The sequence below is a fragment of the Cydia splendana genome, chromosome 4 (assembly GCF_910591565.1).
Source record: "Cydia splendana chromosome 4, ilCydSple1.2, whole genome shotgun sequence".
Classification (NCBI taxonomy): Eukaryota; Metazoa; Arthropoda; class Insecta; order Lepidoptera; family Tortricidae; genus Cydia; species Cydia splendana.
In genome coordinates, this window is record NC_085963.1 from 10,112,218 (window position 1) to 10,129,931 (window position 17,714).

The 17,714-nt window shown below is 38.2% G+C and overlaps 1 protein-coding gene across 4 annotated transcripts in view; it reads left to right on the forward strand.

The window, feature by feature from the left end:
• Positions 1 to 17,714, forward strand: part of LOC134789824 (transcriptional coactivator yorkie) — a 64,182-nt gene that overhangs the window by 4,180 nt on the left and 42,288 nt on the right. The gene's annotated exons all lie outside the window — the stretch shown is intronic.

Consider the following 17,714-nt stretch of genomic DNA (forward strand, 5'->3'; position numbering starts at 1 on the left):
GAATGATAATTATTTTTTCACCTCAGCACCTCAAACAAGGATACTTTGCTTCTTAAAAACGGTGAGCAAAATGCGATTTTGCTCACTGAGTGAGACAAAATGACATTCAAGTGGCCTTTATAGTCAAATGTCATTTCAACATGCGGGGTCTAATACAAGTTCGAAATACTTGGGTTCTATTATCTCTGTCCCTTTCACACTGTTAGCAAAAAGAAACAGACGAAAAAAAGTTCAAACGACATTCAACGGTATATTGACTGTTTATAATAGACCCCCGAAAAACTTCAGAACGCATCGTTCCAAACCACGTACGAGCTCCGTACGAGTATGAATTCCTAATAATTATTTAATTAAAATAAAATTTAAGATTTGATAAAAACTGATAAAAATACTATATTTTAGGTATTTTATTGTACAATTAAAAGAATGAACTCAAAAAATACACAGATTATCACGCAAAATTAATTATTTTACTTTTAAGAATTTCTACTATAGTTGACAAATAGTAAGTATCCGCAATTCGGACCGTATCTTACAAAGTTTTTTTTTTACAAAAAAAAGTTGTCGATTGAAGTGTCAGTTGATGTTCGTTATTTCCATATTATTTACTGAAATTTATTATTACGTTTTCTTTTTGTGTTCGATTGCGGTAATTAAACTTAATTGTTTGTATGTCTTAAGAAAACATGATGCATAGGTATTAAGTGACGAAGAAGGATTACATTTTTCAAGTTGTCTAATAGAAATGTTCTCACTGCTAAGGTGAAAAATGTTGTGTACTACACGAGATCAAAGTTATTTACATCTCGTGCGCTTTTGAGTCCCTTACTACGCTCAAGATTCTAAATTAGAGAATCTATTATAGAATCTTTCGCTTGCACGGGACTCAAAATAAGCACTCGAAGAAATATCAAACTTTGATCTCTTGTTGTACAAATAACTATATTCATATATTAACACAAGTATCCTGGACATAACGCATGTGAACAAAGAAATTGCAAAATTTCCACACGCGTATCGAAGTTTGAATAATTGTCGCCGTGGCGCATAAGTATAGGTACATATTTCATTTTTCGATTAATAAGCAGGATATATTAATGTTCAAAGTATAAGAAAATGATTACACGGCAAACCCGTAGTCAACTCGAGAAATGGTAGCCACATCGCCGTTATCGTCACTCGAGTCTTGATCGGCAGCGGCCCATTTGCTGCAAGATATGAAATTTTCTTGACAGCAGTTTGACGCGACGAGAGATCACCATAACAGCGTTTGTCTATGTTGCACCAAACCTGAGTTCCAATAGGTACTACCAGGGTTCAGCATCAGCTATCTTCAGTTTAGTCGCCAGCAACATGCTGAGGTGAGACCATTTCGTGGCACTTTTTCTTTTTTATGTTTCTCTGTATAAGTTTTTATTTTGTGTTTGTGCTCACGAATAAAATTATTTCTATTTCTATCTCTACCTCTACCTCTACCTCTACCTGTACCTCTACCTCTCTACCTCTCTACCTCTAGCTCTACCTCTACCTCTACCTCTACCTCTATTTCTACCTCTACCTCTACCTATTTCCACCACCACAAGAATGCATAGATTGTCGAATAGTGCGTTCTGACTTTTTGACTATTTTAAGGTTAGGCTACAGGGCAAACCCTTAACCCGATCGTCTTTGTTTTAGGCTCAAATTGTAGCTGACTAAATTGTCCAGAGCCGTTTTTCTCAAATTTTTGATATCATTCTTCGTTTCCAAATTATCGAGCACCAAAATCAAAAATTCGGAAGAAATTGAATTTTATTTTCACTATTTCGACCATAACTTTTTTCGTTTTTGACTTTCTCGAATAATTATTTTTGCACCTTACAGCTCTCGTGATTATGCGTGAGCCTATTTTTTAATATCATATTTTCACAACTTTCCGAGATATAAGGGGATCGCACTTTTTCGTTAAATCGGACCCTATACTGGAGCGAACGAAAAGACATTTCCAATGTCAAAAATCTGAGTTTTCAAATTTTTGCTGTACATCATGCATAGAAATGTTTCTTGAAGTTCAAAATATTTTTGTTCATGCTAATGGATACTTTTATCAATAAAAAGGTAATTTATAATTTGATTTTATAAAATTAATGTAACTGTTATGAAGCGCTGGAGACCTAGCGGTAAGAGCGTGCGACTTTCGATCCAGAGGTCGCGGGTTCAAACCCCGGCTCGTACCAATGAGTTTTTCGGAACTTTTGTACTAAATACCATTTGATATTTGCCAGTCCAGTCTCTTTTCGGTGAAGGAAAAACATCGTGAGGTAACAGGACTAATCCCAATAAGGGGTTGTGCACAAATCATGCGAGGTGTTTTCGGCTACTTTTGATCCCCCCTCCCCCTTGGTGATATTTGGTGAGGTTTTTGGCTACCCCCCTCCCCCCACACAACCTCACGTGTATTTTTTCGATTTTTTTTCATTCGACCTAATTTTAAGAGAAATAGTATTATTTATAGAAAATCTTGATTATTTTTCTATTTTCGGTAAATAGACTCGCTATTTTGAAGTGCAGAGTGAAGATTTATGTTTAATGAAACCGAGAAAAAGTATCTACTCATGTGGTAGGTTCTTTTTTCTTAGTTTCGTTCACTGTAGAAAAATACACGTGAGGTTTCCTTATACCCCCCTCCCCCAACGTGATCTATCGTGATTTTTAGGGTTCCGTAGCCAAATGGCAAAAAACGGAACCCTTATGGATTCGTCATGTCTGTCTGTCTGTCTGTCTGTCTGTCTGTCTGTCTGTCTGTCTGTCTGTCTGTCTGTCTGTCTGTCTGTCTGTCTGTCTGTCTGTCTGTCTGTCTGTCTGTCTGTCTGTCTGTCTGTCTGTCTGTCTGTCTGTCTGTCTGTCTGTCTGTCTGTCTGTCTGTCTGTCTGTCTGTCTGTCTGTCTGTCTGTCTGTCTGTCTGTCTGTCTGTCTGTCTGTCTGTCTGTCTGTCTGTCTGTCTGTCTGTCTGTCTGTCTGTCTGTCTGTCTGTCTGTCTGTCTGTCTGTCTGTCTGTCTGTCTGTCTGTCTGTCTGTCTGTCTGTCTGTCTGTCTGTCTGTCTGTCTGTCCGTCCGTCCGTCCGTCCGTCCGTCCGTCCGTCCGTCCGTCCGTCCGTCCGTCCGTCCGTCCGTCCGTCCGTCCGTCCGTCCGTCCGTCCGTCCGTCCGTCCGTCCGTCCGTCCGTCCGTCCGTATGGCACAGCCACTTTTTTCCGAAACTATGAGAACTATAGGTACTGTTGAAACTTGGTAAGTAGATGTATTCTGTGAACCACATTAAGATTTTCACACAAAAATAGAAAAAAAAAACAATAAAGTTTGGGGGTTCCCCATACTTAGAACTAAAACTCAAAATTTTTTTTTCCATCAAACCCATACGTGTGGGGTATCTATGGATAGGTCTTCAAAAATGATATTGAGTTTTCTAATATCATTTTTTTTCTAAACTGAATAGTTTGCGCGAGAGACACTTCCAAAGTGGTCAAATGTGCCCCCCCCCCCCCTGTAACTTCTAAAATAAGAGAATGATAAAACTAAAAAAAATATATGATGTACATTACCATGCAAACTTCCACCGAAAATTGGTTTGAACGAGATCTAGTAAGTAGTTTTTTTTAATACGTCATAAGTCGTAAATCGCAATTTTATTATGTTACTTCCTGCTACGGAACCCTTCATGGGCGAGTCCGACTCGCACTTGGCCGCTTTTTTTCGTGATCCCCCTCCCCCTATCGAACCTCGCCTGATTTGTGCACAAGCCCTAAGACCTAGTTTACCCTTTTGGTTGGAAGGTCAGATGGCAGTTGCTTTCGTAAAAACTGGTGCCTACGTCAGTTCTTGGGATCTCCGTGACAAAAATTAACGCGAGGAAGATGAAGGCAAAGTTTAAGCACGCGAAGTACTCAGCGTTGGAATCCGCTTACGACTTTGTTCCGGTGGCTATTGAGACGGCAGGGCCTTGGGGTTCAGAGGCTCGCGTCTTTTTTAGAAAGTTAGGGCGTCGTTGGCGTGAGAGGGGCTGCGATCCTCGCTCTGGGTCGTATCTGGTCCAGCAGGTCTCCATTGCTGTCCAGCGTGAATAATGGGGACTTTTGAGCTGGGTACGATTCAGGGTGGGTTATTTTAGATTTATTTTGTACCTTTATTATTTAATTATTACTTAGGTATTTTGTTTAATTTTGATTGAATGAAACTAAGATTATGAAGTGGTGGGTACTAAAACACTAAACCAATCACATGAAAGTCCTGATGTTTCACGACAGTGTTGCTCACTCACTGGGCGCCCATGATTAATACCTTGCATCGGTTCGTTAGCGTACTCCCGGGTTGCCAACGCGGAAGACCCGCAAGTAAATTGCGCCAACGCATTCATAAGCTCCCTGAAAATATTGATATTTTGAATATCAAAGGTATTTAATTTAGACCGGCGGCAGTCGTGCGCTTGGCGCTGCGACTGCGAGGAGCTCGCGATGGGCCATTGCAAGCGGGGCGTTTCTTCCGCGTCAGTAAATAAATAGACGTGGTGCGCATCGTTTCTTAATTACGGGCCGAGGCGATGCTTTATAAGCTCCATAACGTCCGTCGGCGTGCGTCTCGCCTGAGAAATATTTGCTTTAATTATTATTGGAATGGAGTGGTAATTCTCAGTGGTTTTGTTCGGCTAGACTTGGCGATGTTCCGAACCGGGTAGCGATGCAAATTGCCTTGGCGGACGCCCAATGCGGCGCTACGTCCGGTAACTTCAGCAGGACGGGTAGCACCCAGGTATCGGACGAATCTTGACCTGAACTGCTTCTCACTTTTGTTCGTACCAATTTTCACTTTTATCGACGTTGTATTCAATGCACAGTTCCACACCGAGCGTTCTGTCTAATTGCGATTAGGACCAACTGCTGATCTGAAAATCCTAATACTGTAGCATTAAATTTGCCTTTTTATAATATATTAGGTATGTTTTACATTTTATACATTGGCGATTCATGTCAACATCCCTATTCAAAAATAACCTTTTAAATTTCAAACATGGTGTGTACAGACAGGGCCACGGTGTAGGTTTAAATTTTTGTGTCTCCAGTAGATCATAGGTATAAACAAGTCTTTATTTTATGTACCAAACCAACAGCCTAAACTACAAATGTAAGGAAGGTAGTTTGCGGTCCTGCGGTCCTTCTAAGAACATTATTTGTCATTCCGTTATTTTGTTTTGCATTCAACGCTAGCACACGATTTAGTACGAACGGGACGCCAAACAAAATGTCTGCTTGACAGTTAACTTCTCATTTGAACCTCACAATACCTTACATACCAATAAGGAGGCAATAGCGACATACTTATTCTTCTTCATTTTGTTGTTACCAATACTGGATATAAAATGTTCAATAATCCTTTTTTTAGCCTATCCTTTATTAAAGAAATATTGATAACCAGCTTAGAGGATAACCAGGTAGCATACGAAAATATTCTACATGTTTTTCGATGTCCACAAATTTAAATGAAATGAACACTGACTGCTGATTGAACTTCATGCAATATATCCTTTTATGGCGATGTCCTTTGAATTCTTAAACGGAAGAACTTCTTGCATGGAATACAAAATAATATTAAGCAGCGCAGAAAAAAAAAACAAGTGTAAGTTGTACCCACCTGCTTTTGTAAGCTGCTTGTTTGTATTCTTCTACATCATACCAGTCGTGGCTCACTCCGCGATTTCGTCGCTTTGCTACAGGTAGCTAAAAGTACATCCATTCCACACCAATTTTGGTGTCTAGCCATAAGCCGCGCGTGGCGCTGTCGCCACCTAGCGGCCATATCTGTCCTGATCGTAACAGACGCGTTTTGTTAGAGAGTGAGTCTTCTGTACCTAGTACTATTATTTATTCTGTGATCAATTGATCATACATAGGTTAGGTATCATAGGTATATTGGAGTTTGTATGAAACGTAGACTGTTTAAGCAACTTCAATAGATATTTCGTTATTAGTGTCGTTTTGTCCTGGTACTTACATCAAGTAACGTTCGTTGTCTCACGAAATCCTTAGTCTCAGGAGTTCATTCAATTAGGATTTTGTTTAGACACAAAACATCCTGAGAACGTGTTAAAAAATCTCAAATTAAAACGATTAATGGAACTTATGTTAATTAAAACAGCTGCGCATTAACGGTAAAGTATCTTTGGCCGGACAGTTGCGCATGTGGCAGGTAGGCCCGGTACATGTTTGTATGGAGAAAGGAATAGCCTCTCGCTCGGACGTCTTTGGCAAGGCCGTTCGCGGCCTGTACCTACTCGTTAGAGCCAACCGAGCGGCTTGTCTAGCAGTCCGGTTCGATTCGAACCACTTCATATGTATACTTAATATAGCATATTGTAGATTATACTCAACTGGCGCTATAGCTAGCTCACGTTGATCATACAGCTGTGTATTTGTATTTAGCTAATTACAAACGTTTAACTGTAGCCACTCATTAGAACCAGTTAGATCATAATGAATAACATATGCGCCAGGTAATAAATGGACTGAGTTGTCAGGATTCATAGAAAGTAAAGAGAGTATGCGCAACAGTCGTTAATTTAGTAAAGACGAGCCTAATTAGCTAAAACCTCACGACAGCTTCTGAGTAAAGCGCGGAGTCACATGCACAACAAGTGGACTTATCGTCGAGTGAAGTGCGTTCACAGCGATAACATTAAAATACAGTCCACTATCGCTGTACGCCTTCTGAGAAGTCAGGCGTGAGGCCCGTGAGCGACGTCGCGACAGGTAGCTGAGGCTAACGGCACTCTGCGAATACTATTTTCGTTTTAGAACAAAATAATGTGCTTACTTTCTCTTACTTAGCGGAAAGGATTGATTCGACTAAGAAGCAGCTGTTATTTGTTTGTAATATTCGGTGTCAGCTAACAAAATTTTTATCTTTAAGTATTGTAATACATACCTATTTATATCTAACTTTATTTTCTATACCTAGCTTCTTGTCTGATGAGGTTTCTTAACATGTGTTAGTTATGTATTCAGTACATAAAGTATTCCACGATTTCTACATTAAAATCAAAACACACATTTGTGTACTAAATAGTTTATTATAAAACAGATATCGGGTTTAAATTCAGGTACAGCCACAATAATAAGTGTCACTTATTATCCATTATTTCTACATTAGGCGTAGGTAGAGTCAGACCGTAAAAAGTCTGCAGCGATTTTGATAGCCCACGCAGTGCAAGTGTCATTTTAAACGTCAAACTTCTATGAAATTATGACGTATAAATAACACTTACACTGCGTGGGCTATCAAATCCGCTGCAGACTTTTCTTGGTGCGATTCTACTTGCTCCATTCATGAAACTGCTGAAAAATTACACTTAAACCAAAAACCTCACTTTTGACACGGACAGATCAGATCCAGATCGAATTCATAACCTGTTATCAAAATCAGAATACGCCAGTATATAATACTACGCCTTACTGCTTAATACCGGATTGTGTTCGGGGACTCCCGGGGGTGGAACCGGAGACGGACATGCGCAAGCGCAAACGGCAGGTATTATTTTGATACTGCTCTATTACATTACAAGTATGCGTCAAGCTGAGCATTACATTAATTAATTTGCACATTAATCGTACCGATTGTGCAACATATAGACTGTTCATTCATTGTTAACGATACATTGCAAGTTTTAAATACTTATATTTTATACATATTGTAGTGTGCCTATTGCGAATACTAATAAAGGCGGTTTAACTTATATGACATATCTTGAATAAGTATGTAAAATAATTAAATACATATTTACGGGTTGTCTCATTTATCATCAGCCGAAATCACGAATTGCGTTCTGACAGCTACTTATTAGTAGAAGAGCCGGCCGCAAAATTTCTAACCGACTTGATACCACGATGAAATGCACAATGGTTTCCCATAAAAGTGATGCTCAGTCCGTATTCGATAGTCTGCCACGGCGGAACTTGCCGAAAGTACGAAAAAGAAGGCCACTTCCGGTGCGAAAAAAGGGAGCTGATTTAACGCATCTGATACCGAAATAATAGTTATGGCAGCAGTTAGAAATTTACATGTAGACACAGAAAAGCGAAGTCTGCCAGTATTTTTTTTGCCGGAAGTGCTTGGCAGACGCTCTCAAAGGTGGCCACCGGGACCCCTAATTTAACCCATCTGGTACCACCATGAAACCAATTCCAGTTGGTAGGTATGAACCCTCATGTCAGGAATATATAAGTCTGCCAAGGCTTTTCCTGCCGAAACACCTTGGCAGACGAGATTATGTGAGCAAGATCACCATCGGTTACCCTACACTAACCCATCTGATACCATCATGAAACCAATTCCAGTCGGTAGGTATGAACCCCCATTTTAGGAATATATAAGTCTGCCAAGGTGTTTCCTGCCGAAACACCTTGGCAGGCGAGATTATAAGCAAGATGACCATCGGTTACCGTACACTAACCCATCTGATACCACGATGAAACCAATTCCAGTCGGTAGGTATGAACCCTCATTTCAGGAATATATAAGTCTGCCAGGGTTTTTCCTGCCGAAACTCCTTGGCAGACAAGATTATGTAAGCAAGGTGTACATCAGTTACCCTACATCAACCCATCTGATACCACCATGAAACTAATTCATGTCGGTAGGTATGAACCCCCATTTCAGGAATATATAAGTCTGCCAAGACTTTTCCTGCCGAAACACCTTGGCAGACGAGATTATAAGCAAGAGGACCATCGGTTACCGTACACTAACCCATCTGATACCACCATGAAACCAATTCCAGTCGGTAGTTATGAACCCCCATCTGAGGAATATATAAGTCTGCCAAGGTTTTTCCTGCCGAAACACCTTGGCAGACGAGATTATAAGCAAGATGACCATCGGTTACCTTACACTAACCCATCTGATACCACCATGAAACCAATTCCAGTCGGTAGGTATGAACCCTTATTTCAGGAATATATAAGTCTGCCAAGGCCTTTACTGCCTTACGACTGCTTGACGAGATTATGTTAGCAAGATGTACATCAGTTACCCTACATTAACCCATCTGATACCACCATGAAACCAATTCCAGTCGGTAGGTATGAACCCGCATTTCAGGAATATATAAGTCTGCCAAGGCCTTGGCAGACTTGAATTGGCAGACTGGACTTGTCAAACAAGGTATCAGATGGGTAAATGTAGGGTAACTGATGTACACCTTGCTAACATAATCTCGTTTGCCAAGGTGTATCGGCAGGAAAAGCCTTGGCAGACTTACATATTCATGAAATGAGGGTGCATACCTACCGACTGGAATTGGTTTCATCGTGGTATCAGATGGGTTAGTGTACGGTAACCGAAGGTCATCTTGCTTATAATCTCGTCTGCCAAGGTGTTTCGGCAGGAAAAGCCTTGGCAGACTTATATATTCCTGAAATGGGGGTTCATACCTACCGACTGGAATTGGTTTCATGGTGATATCAGATGGGTTGATGTAGGGTAACTGATGTACACCTCCTCCTCCCACCCAACTCCTCATGGGTGTCCATGGGCGACGGTAATCGCTTACCATCAGGCGACACGTCTGCTCTTTTGCATCCTATATCATAAAAAATACATAATATATCCGATGCATTACAGTAGGTACCTACACGACTTGTGCATCAAGGAATTATTACATAGTAAATAAATGCAAACAGATTTTGCAGGAACTGCGTAAGGTACTGGTACTTTTCTCTTCAATAATCAAGTTAAAATCTCCCTGCGACATCTACATCCTTGTGTTGTTACACAAACAATAAATTGAAAGTAAACCTTAATAGTTTAGTGATAGAGTTGATATTCCAACATTACAGCCACAATAACAAAGTACCTCAGTTTCCACGCTCTGATTACTGGATGTTGGCTCCTAGACGGCGTCTATCGCCGATCAGAAACTTAGCACGACGGGGATGGCCCGAGAAATCGATCCAATGTTGGGATTGGGACAGTTGATAATTTTGGAAAATTTATCTGATGTTGGGCAGCTAATCATTTTACTACGAAAATTATTTGTTATAAATAGTTATCAGATTTTTTTAAATTATAGCTAATGACGAGCGGTCTACCTATGGTGTGGAAGTCGGTTTGACTTTAAGAACATAATTATTGAGAAATGTCTATGTTTTAATTTTGGGAAAGATTTTTTAATTTGAAATCAATCGTGTGTAACCATTCAAACGTTGAGATACATTGTAAAAATGTCAGACGTGGGATCGAAAGTGAAGTTTCGAGAACTCTTGTGTTATTTCTTTCTTCTGACTGAAACACTTAAACAACTTGAAATAGTTTCAATATTTGAAACAAAATTTACAGAATGCATTTATAATCTACTGTGTTAAGTATAACATTCACAAACTGTAGACTTATAGCCGCGTCTTTTTCAAGGACAGATCTTTGTTCACTGTGTGTGCACTATACTCTCTTGTAGACACAGATGGGTCTCGTCGGCCTGTGTCATCGGTATTAATGTGCTTTAATATTATGTGCCGTGGTCAGCGCATTGCCACGATAAAGAGAGAGACGGAGCATTCATCCAGACCACACCGGTTGAACCACCTCTACGTGTACTGTTATAGTAGTACAAAGGACCGTCTTCAGAAACAACTTTCATAGTTATTGTTTACTTGAGAATCTCCGACAATCACATTATCTGGGAACAATATGGTTTTATGTTTAAGTTCAGTTAGTTTACATTTCTTGCTATGACCTTATAAAATACATATAACACGATCCTTACACTATTCTACCTATAGGTCAGTCAGGTTATAACCTCTGTAGCGTAGCAATTTTTATTAACAGTACCTATATCCAAAGGTTGTACCAGTTTGATTACATTGTGTTGAACAAAACCTATAAAGTGTAGAGACACAGTACATATATTTGATTTTTGATTAACTTAACACACATATACACAGACTAAATTGAGTACTTGTTACCCTAACGTTTTAGTAGCTAGAAAAAACGACACTATATGATAAAGTCCACTGGTTATTACTTAAGTATTGATTCCTTAGATTCTATATAAATAGGTAGATTACTTAACGAAATTGTTGTTTATGTCTCATTTTATAAGCTGTATTTACAGCTACATACAGATTAAATTTCGACTTGTCAACACACACAGGAATGGCGTACCGAGAGTGTCGCTGTATGCTTAATTGTAGGATCAAAAGGGGTTAAGTGTAGACATACATTTACAGGCGCCTTAGGGCCTGCTAGCCGCGTCATTCCCTAGAATATATTGGCGCAAATATGCGCAAGTACTTCGTGTTGTCATGGTGTTCTTATTCTAAGTAACAAACAACCCTTCCCTTAATTAATCTTAGTAGGTACTTTATTGACGTTAACTGTTCAGAAGCCTTTTTTCTACTGTATTACTGCATTGTCATTGAATAGGCAAACTTATTACATCAAATTTATACGATCACTACAAATGGGTATAAATTACTATAAATTGTCTTGTAAGATTTGATTACATAATTTCAATTATAAGGCTTACGTTTTTCGTTTGCGATCTTGTCTAGGTTTAGTGGCAACTATGCAATAATCTAGGTACACTTAACTTAGCTCATACTGTATTCTCATTATACCTACGCCATGACACAAGCCCTATTACTCATACCATACGATATCGCAGCGCGGTACGATGTTTGTTAGGTGGTCACTAACATAGGTACGCCTTTCTTTATAGAATATTGATAAATTAAACTGTTTACATGTATATACGTATGTGGTGTTTTTTATCAGTTTATCAACATAGTGCGTAGTACCAGCTACATGTACTAATGACATATTAAACGCTATATTAAATTTGCATAACTACATTTCACTAAAAAATCTTACTGATAGTCATGCATGGTTCCGACTTAGGGGATTGGAGATTTCTTTTCACTAACTATGCAACGGCAGCGATATCGATAACAGGATAAATTAGAATTAGGAATCTATCAGAGTTTCCAGATTCTGATCTTATTTACCTGTCCACTGTCATAAAGATAAAATTTGTTTTCATGTAAAACATCAAATATATTTTACATGAACGGAGACTCCAGACTACACTTACCACTGTAGTCATTCAGAGGGGATTTAAAGGTTAGTTAGTTGATTAGAGGTCTAATGGGTAATTTTGATGATATAAAATGCTACACAGAATAAAGAAGTGGTTCTACCATCCAGCCGTGTTATCTTTTTTTTGATAATTATGCACCAAAATATCAACGTTGTTACTCAACTGCTCTCATTTCTTCGAAACAGTGACTTCACAGATAATACATATTTAAATTAATGGTCCGAAATATTTTTTAATATGAGACTTGATTGATACGGTATTGGAATCCAGACATAATAATCTATGAACACACATAATTAAATATACTTTTCTCAATAATGGACGGCAAAGTCGACTTTGCCGTTTAAAAAATAGGTTGCGAAGCGCGTAGTTTATGGTCAGTCAAAAATTAAAAAGTTAAAAACATTGCAGTCTCGATTTTGGGACTGCAATGTTGCATACAAATTCCATTATTTGTCGAGTTCCAAACTTTTTAAAAGTTGAAATGGCCATATCAAATGAAGGCACAGGCCCATTAAACAGCCAAACAGATGATTAGTACCGCGACTATTTAGCTGTCTCAAATAGGTTGGCGTATTTTCGGCAGAAAAATACACTTCTATTTTTTTATTAAAAAAATAAAAAGGCGGCAAAGCTAATTTTTTCAATTGTTTCTACTTTTTTCTGTGAAAATATATACGTAAGAAAGTTGCTTTTGTAAAATATTTCTATGATATTTATATTTCTTGCACCATTTTTGAGAAAAGCACTATATATGACTCGGCTGGAAGGCTACTTGCTGGCTTCGGATTCAATTAAACGGACTCCCAAGGTCGTCCGTTTAAAACGAATCCTCAGCCTGCAAGTAGCTACTTCCGAGCCTCGACAATAATGTACTATATACGGTTTTTTTAATTGGTATACCTACTTCCTTGTTGAAATAGGACGACATAAAAGTCGGATGTACCTACGTTTTCTATTTTATAAGGACAGAACAAGAGGATTGAAGCGCCGCCGCCCCCGTACGCGCCGGCGCCTCGTGTTTATGCCTAATTTGGCTTAATTTTATCCAACCGATACACTTCAGTAATATGAAACATTGTTTCAATTTTGGTATTTTGGGAGAAAGAGTTGAAGATCAGACCAAGACTTTGATTCTTCTTCTTTTGTATGGAAAAAAACACCAGTTCGGTCGATCTCTGTCTTCAGTCTTGTTGTGCGCTCGCAGTGGAGGGTCAGAGCGACGCGCCGTGCGCCGGCGCCTCGTGTTTACGTCTAATTTTGGCGCGAGCGCCGCGACGCCGCCGCCGCCCCCGCGCCGCGCCGCACGCTGCCCATTGAACACGGTTATTTCGGCATGGTGGCGACCCGACGACGCCACGATTACGCGAGGCTAGGTTAGGGATCCTTTCATAACCTGTAACAATTGATTCTACGATACGGATGAGAGAGATGGTACTTAATTAAAAACGAGCTACTAAAAGTTTCTGTGATATTTTCTATAGGTTACGACTACTTTGTGTTTACACTACGGACTATCACTCTACGTACCTACTCGTAGTACCTACCCGTATAATAAAGATGTATTTCCTAAATGATGTTTCGGTCTCGACGGCGAGGTCCAAAGTACTCGATTTAATTTTTTTTTTATATTTACTAATATGTACTTCATATCCATTATCCTCCTTCATCACTTCCTCCTGTAAGTTTCAATTAATTTTGTGTTTTTAAAATTATGAAAATTAGTTACATATCTTCACACGACTACAAATGCCGGCCCAATGAAAAAGTTAATTGTGTAGTTTCTAAACTCTTCAATCTCGATAAAATAAGCTACATTTTTGTTAAAATTTAATTGAGTCTGTTTAAAGTGCATTCGCCATTCGTTTTTCACCTCGGGACCTCGGGAGTCGTTAACGAGCGCGCATCGTCTGATGTTGCCGCGGCTGGCCTGGCCGCAGGGTTACCAATAACCCGTATCAACATTTATCACAATGTTAAATTTTAAGGACGATCAATCCATCCATATGATACATCAACAGCTACTCTGTATTCTTAAGGCAACTGCCGACATCCGTATTTTGATAGCCGATTTTCGGATTGATTGATCATTTAGAAATTTAGATGTTTTGATATCGGTACTTAATTTTATTTAATCCAACTTGCATATATATGTATAGTATTATCAATTCAAGCAAAAGTCGGCTCTCATGTATACTACCTACTTAACATTTTGTGATTAAATTTTAAATACTTTTGATAATTACATACGTTCATATTCAGCTCCATCGTCAGATCAATTATTATTTTCCAATGAGGAGGCACACTGAAAGCTTAGGACAGATGTCGCCTCAGCAACCCGTCGTTGTATACGATTTGTGACAAGTGTATGGTTGCGAATTTTTTACTAATACTTGCGATTTATCAAGAAAAATGTATTCATTTATGACTGTACGGGAACTGCAAACCGAGCTTCGAAGGAGAAATGCTACAGTTGGTGGAAAAAAGGCTGATTTGATACAAAGATAATCACTTAATATATTTGAGGTTATCTTGTGTATTTTACGTTTATTCAAATTTTCGAAGGTTCACGTGCAGTTTTTCGTCATATATTACAAGTGTAACAAGTGTCCGATCGAAAACAAAACTTTGGTGTATACCTGGATCACCTGGATGTACAAGAAGGCGTTTCATATATAGGCCAGGAAAGGTACGCTCGGCTAGTATGGCGGAATGGAAATAATTAGTAATAGCTGATTTTTTCGGTGTATGGGACAGATAATAAATCTAGTGATTACGTCGACACATAATCCAAATAAATTTATTACATTTAGGTATTTAAAAAAAAATGTAAAAATATAAAAATTCACAGAAAATTTGTAAAAAATATTAATAACATTTTTTAAATTTATACTCATAGAGAAATATTTGCTTTATGACGTTAAACATGAATCACACAAAAAATAATTATGTATCCTACATTTAAAGTAAGTAACCTACGGTTATTATTAAATTCAGTATATTTCCGTCCTCAAAAATGGTAATAGGCTATTTTTTCTCTCATTATTTCCAAATTATAATAAGTACAAGCGTTGCAATTTAATCGTACACTAAATAATACCGTATGGTGGGTTTTATGGGGTTGTGCATTAATTGCCTGGTTAAAAATGGTAATAGATCAATATCATATGGGATTTTCATTATGAGTTCTCTTTCGTCGAATACTGTAAAAATCGGCTTGAAATATGATTCGTAACACAAAAAACCATCAAAAACGTTATCGTTGCTTTAAAGTTGCCGCGCAGGAGCCAGCGAGCTAACGCGATTGGTCGTTGCATGGAGCGGGGCGACGGAACGATGAAACTTCCATCGCCCCCAGCGCGAATATTAAAAAAAGTATTTAGTATATTTACTATTTACTCGGTCAAGACATATGTACTAGTGAACGTAAAAAATATGGGAGACAAGATTCGAACTAATTATCAGGTTTAATCTGGGCAAGAGTGCTGTAAATAAGAAAGTAAATTTTACGTAATTGCAGGCTTTCCGTCTTTGCGTGCGCGTTAAATTTAATACAATAATAGGCCAACTATATAGGGCTATTATACTGAAACACATCCAATTTGATAGCAGAAAAAGACGCGAAATTAAAATTTTCTTAGGGATTTCAAATCTTCGCGCCCATAAGTTTAAACCATTTAAGGTTTCAATAGCGGTCATTTAAGTACCACCCTTCACCACTAAAATGTAATTATCAAAAACGACAGTTGCTAATGTTCCCCAAAGTAAGAATTTCTAGTTATTGCTGCAATACAGTGGTACCGGGCACCTTGCGAGGCAAGGCCGAGCAGGAATCGCAAACCTTAAAATATTTGCACTAATTAATTGAGTTAGGATTTTATTAGTACTCTTTAATTGAATAGCAAAAAATATAAGTTAAGTATTAGAAATACCGTTTTTATTCGATTTTTAATTAAGTAATTATTGTTAAACTAATTTTTACCGTGTGGTGTCGGTTAAAATTTCACTAGTAACATCATTTGGCGACTAGGGCAATAAAAGTCGACACCATAACCAACAAATTAACAAACAACAAAAATTTGCAGTAATATTCCAAAACTCGACTGAACGCAAGCGCACCCGAACCGTGTCGCTCCCCTGACGCGACTCGGAGTCCTGTCATAAAACGTAAGGCCGTGGTATTAACCTCAGCGGATAGCTGAGCGGCAAGCGGTGACTGCAGGCGGCAATAAGGTTCAGTTAATGTTTTTATAATTTGAAATGACTTCGTTTCCATGTAGAAATAACCAAACAGACTTTAGAAGCATTTAATATTTTATTTGTGGCCGTATAAATTATGATTTATTGGTAAATTAACTAAAATTATTCATATTTGTGGATAAAACAATATACATACTATAATTAATACTAAATTAACATTAAATAAATACATTATTTATGACATAAAAATACATTGCGCGTATTTAACTACTTAGCACTGTTTAATTACGATACTTGCAAGCAAGTAGTAAAGTATATGGCTCCATCCTATCCTGTACCACGATATACAAGCGATAACATTTTTGCGACAGTTTTGTATAGATAATGGATTTGTCGCTAGAAAATTACGATATCGAGATAAAACCTCTTAGTATGTTACTTATATTTAGTATGTAAATTGTATCTTCTGTTGGTGATCCTAATAAATAAACAAATAAACAAATAAACAAATAAAAGTCAGGTTTCTGAGCGCTATTGAAACCTTAAATGCTTTTTACTTATACATATTTTAAATTTGCCGCGCTTTTTCTAGTCAAGCTGAATGTGTTTCACTATAGAATAGTAATCGAATTGGTTCAGATTTTACGTTTAATGCATATAAATAACATAATTAGTAAATAACATAATTTTGGACTAAGTACATTATACATACCTACATGACATCAGGCTATGGTTTGGCGCACCGTGACCCTGAACGGCGCGGTAATGTGTTACGGCTGTTAAGTGAAGCCCAGACGGGATGATCAAATCGACCGATTTGATCAGAATTGAAATTGGGGTAAGTCTCCAAATTAAGCAACAATTAAACAACTGTACCGATATTTGGAACCTCAGAATAATATACCCGGCCGGATACCGGATAGTAACTTTGCTTGATTTCAGAGTAAACAAATTGGATTTAAGAAACAGTCACGGTCATATTGTACTTTACTCGTTTATTATTTCAAAACAATTTAAACATCCACTCACTTGCATGCGTAGGTACCTACTCATTTCGAACATAGAAATGTGTCCGCGCCAACGTTCACCACGAAACAGGTCAAAACCTGCACAATGCGCACCTAAAAACCGAAATGTAGGTATTGTTAAATTTAGTTTGTAGTTAATTAGTTTTTTGGTGTAAGTGTATGCCAAGTGTGTACCAAGGTCTGAAACAAAATGATTTTTTTTTTTTTTTTTCGTTTATTGTTCCGCCGGCCAAATATTCGGCGGTCGGATACCGAATATTCGGCCGACGGACAGGCCGAATATCCGGTATCCGACCAAACAACTATCCATTGCATCTCTAATTGAGAGTGGCAACACTGTCGTAGGTCGTATTGCCCTTTTCTAGCATA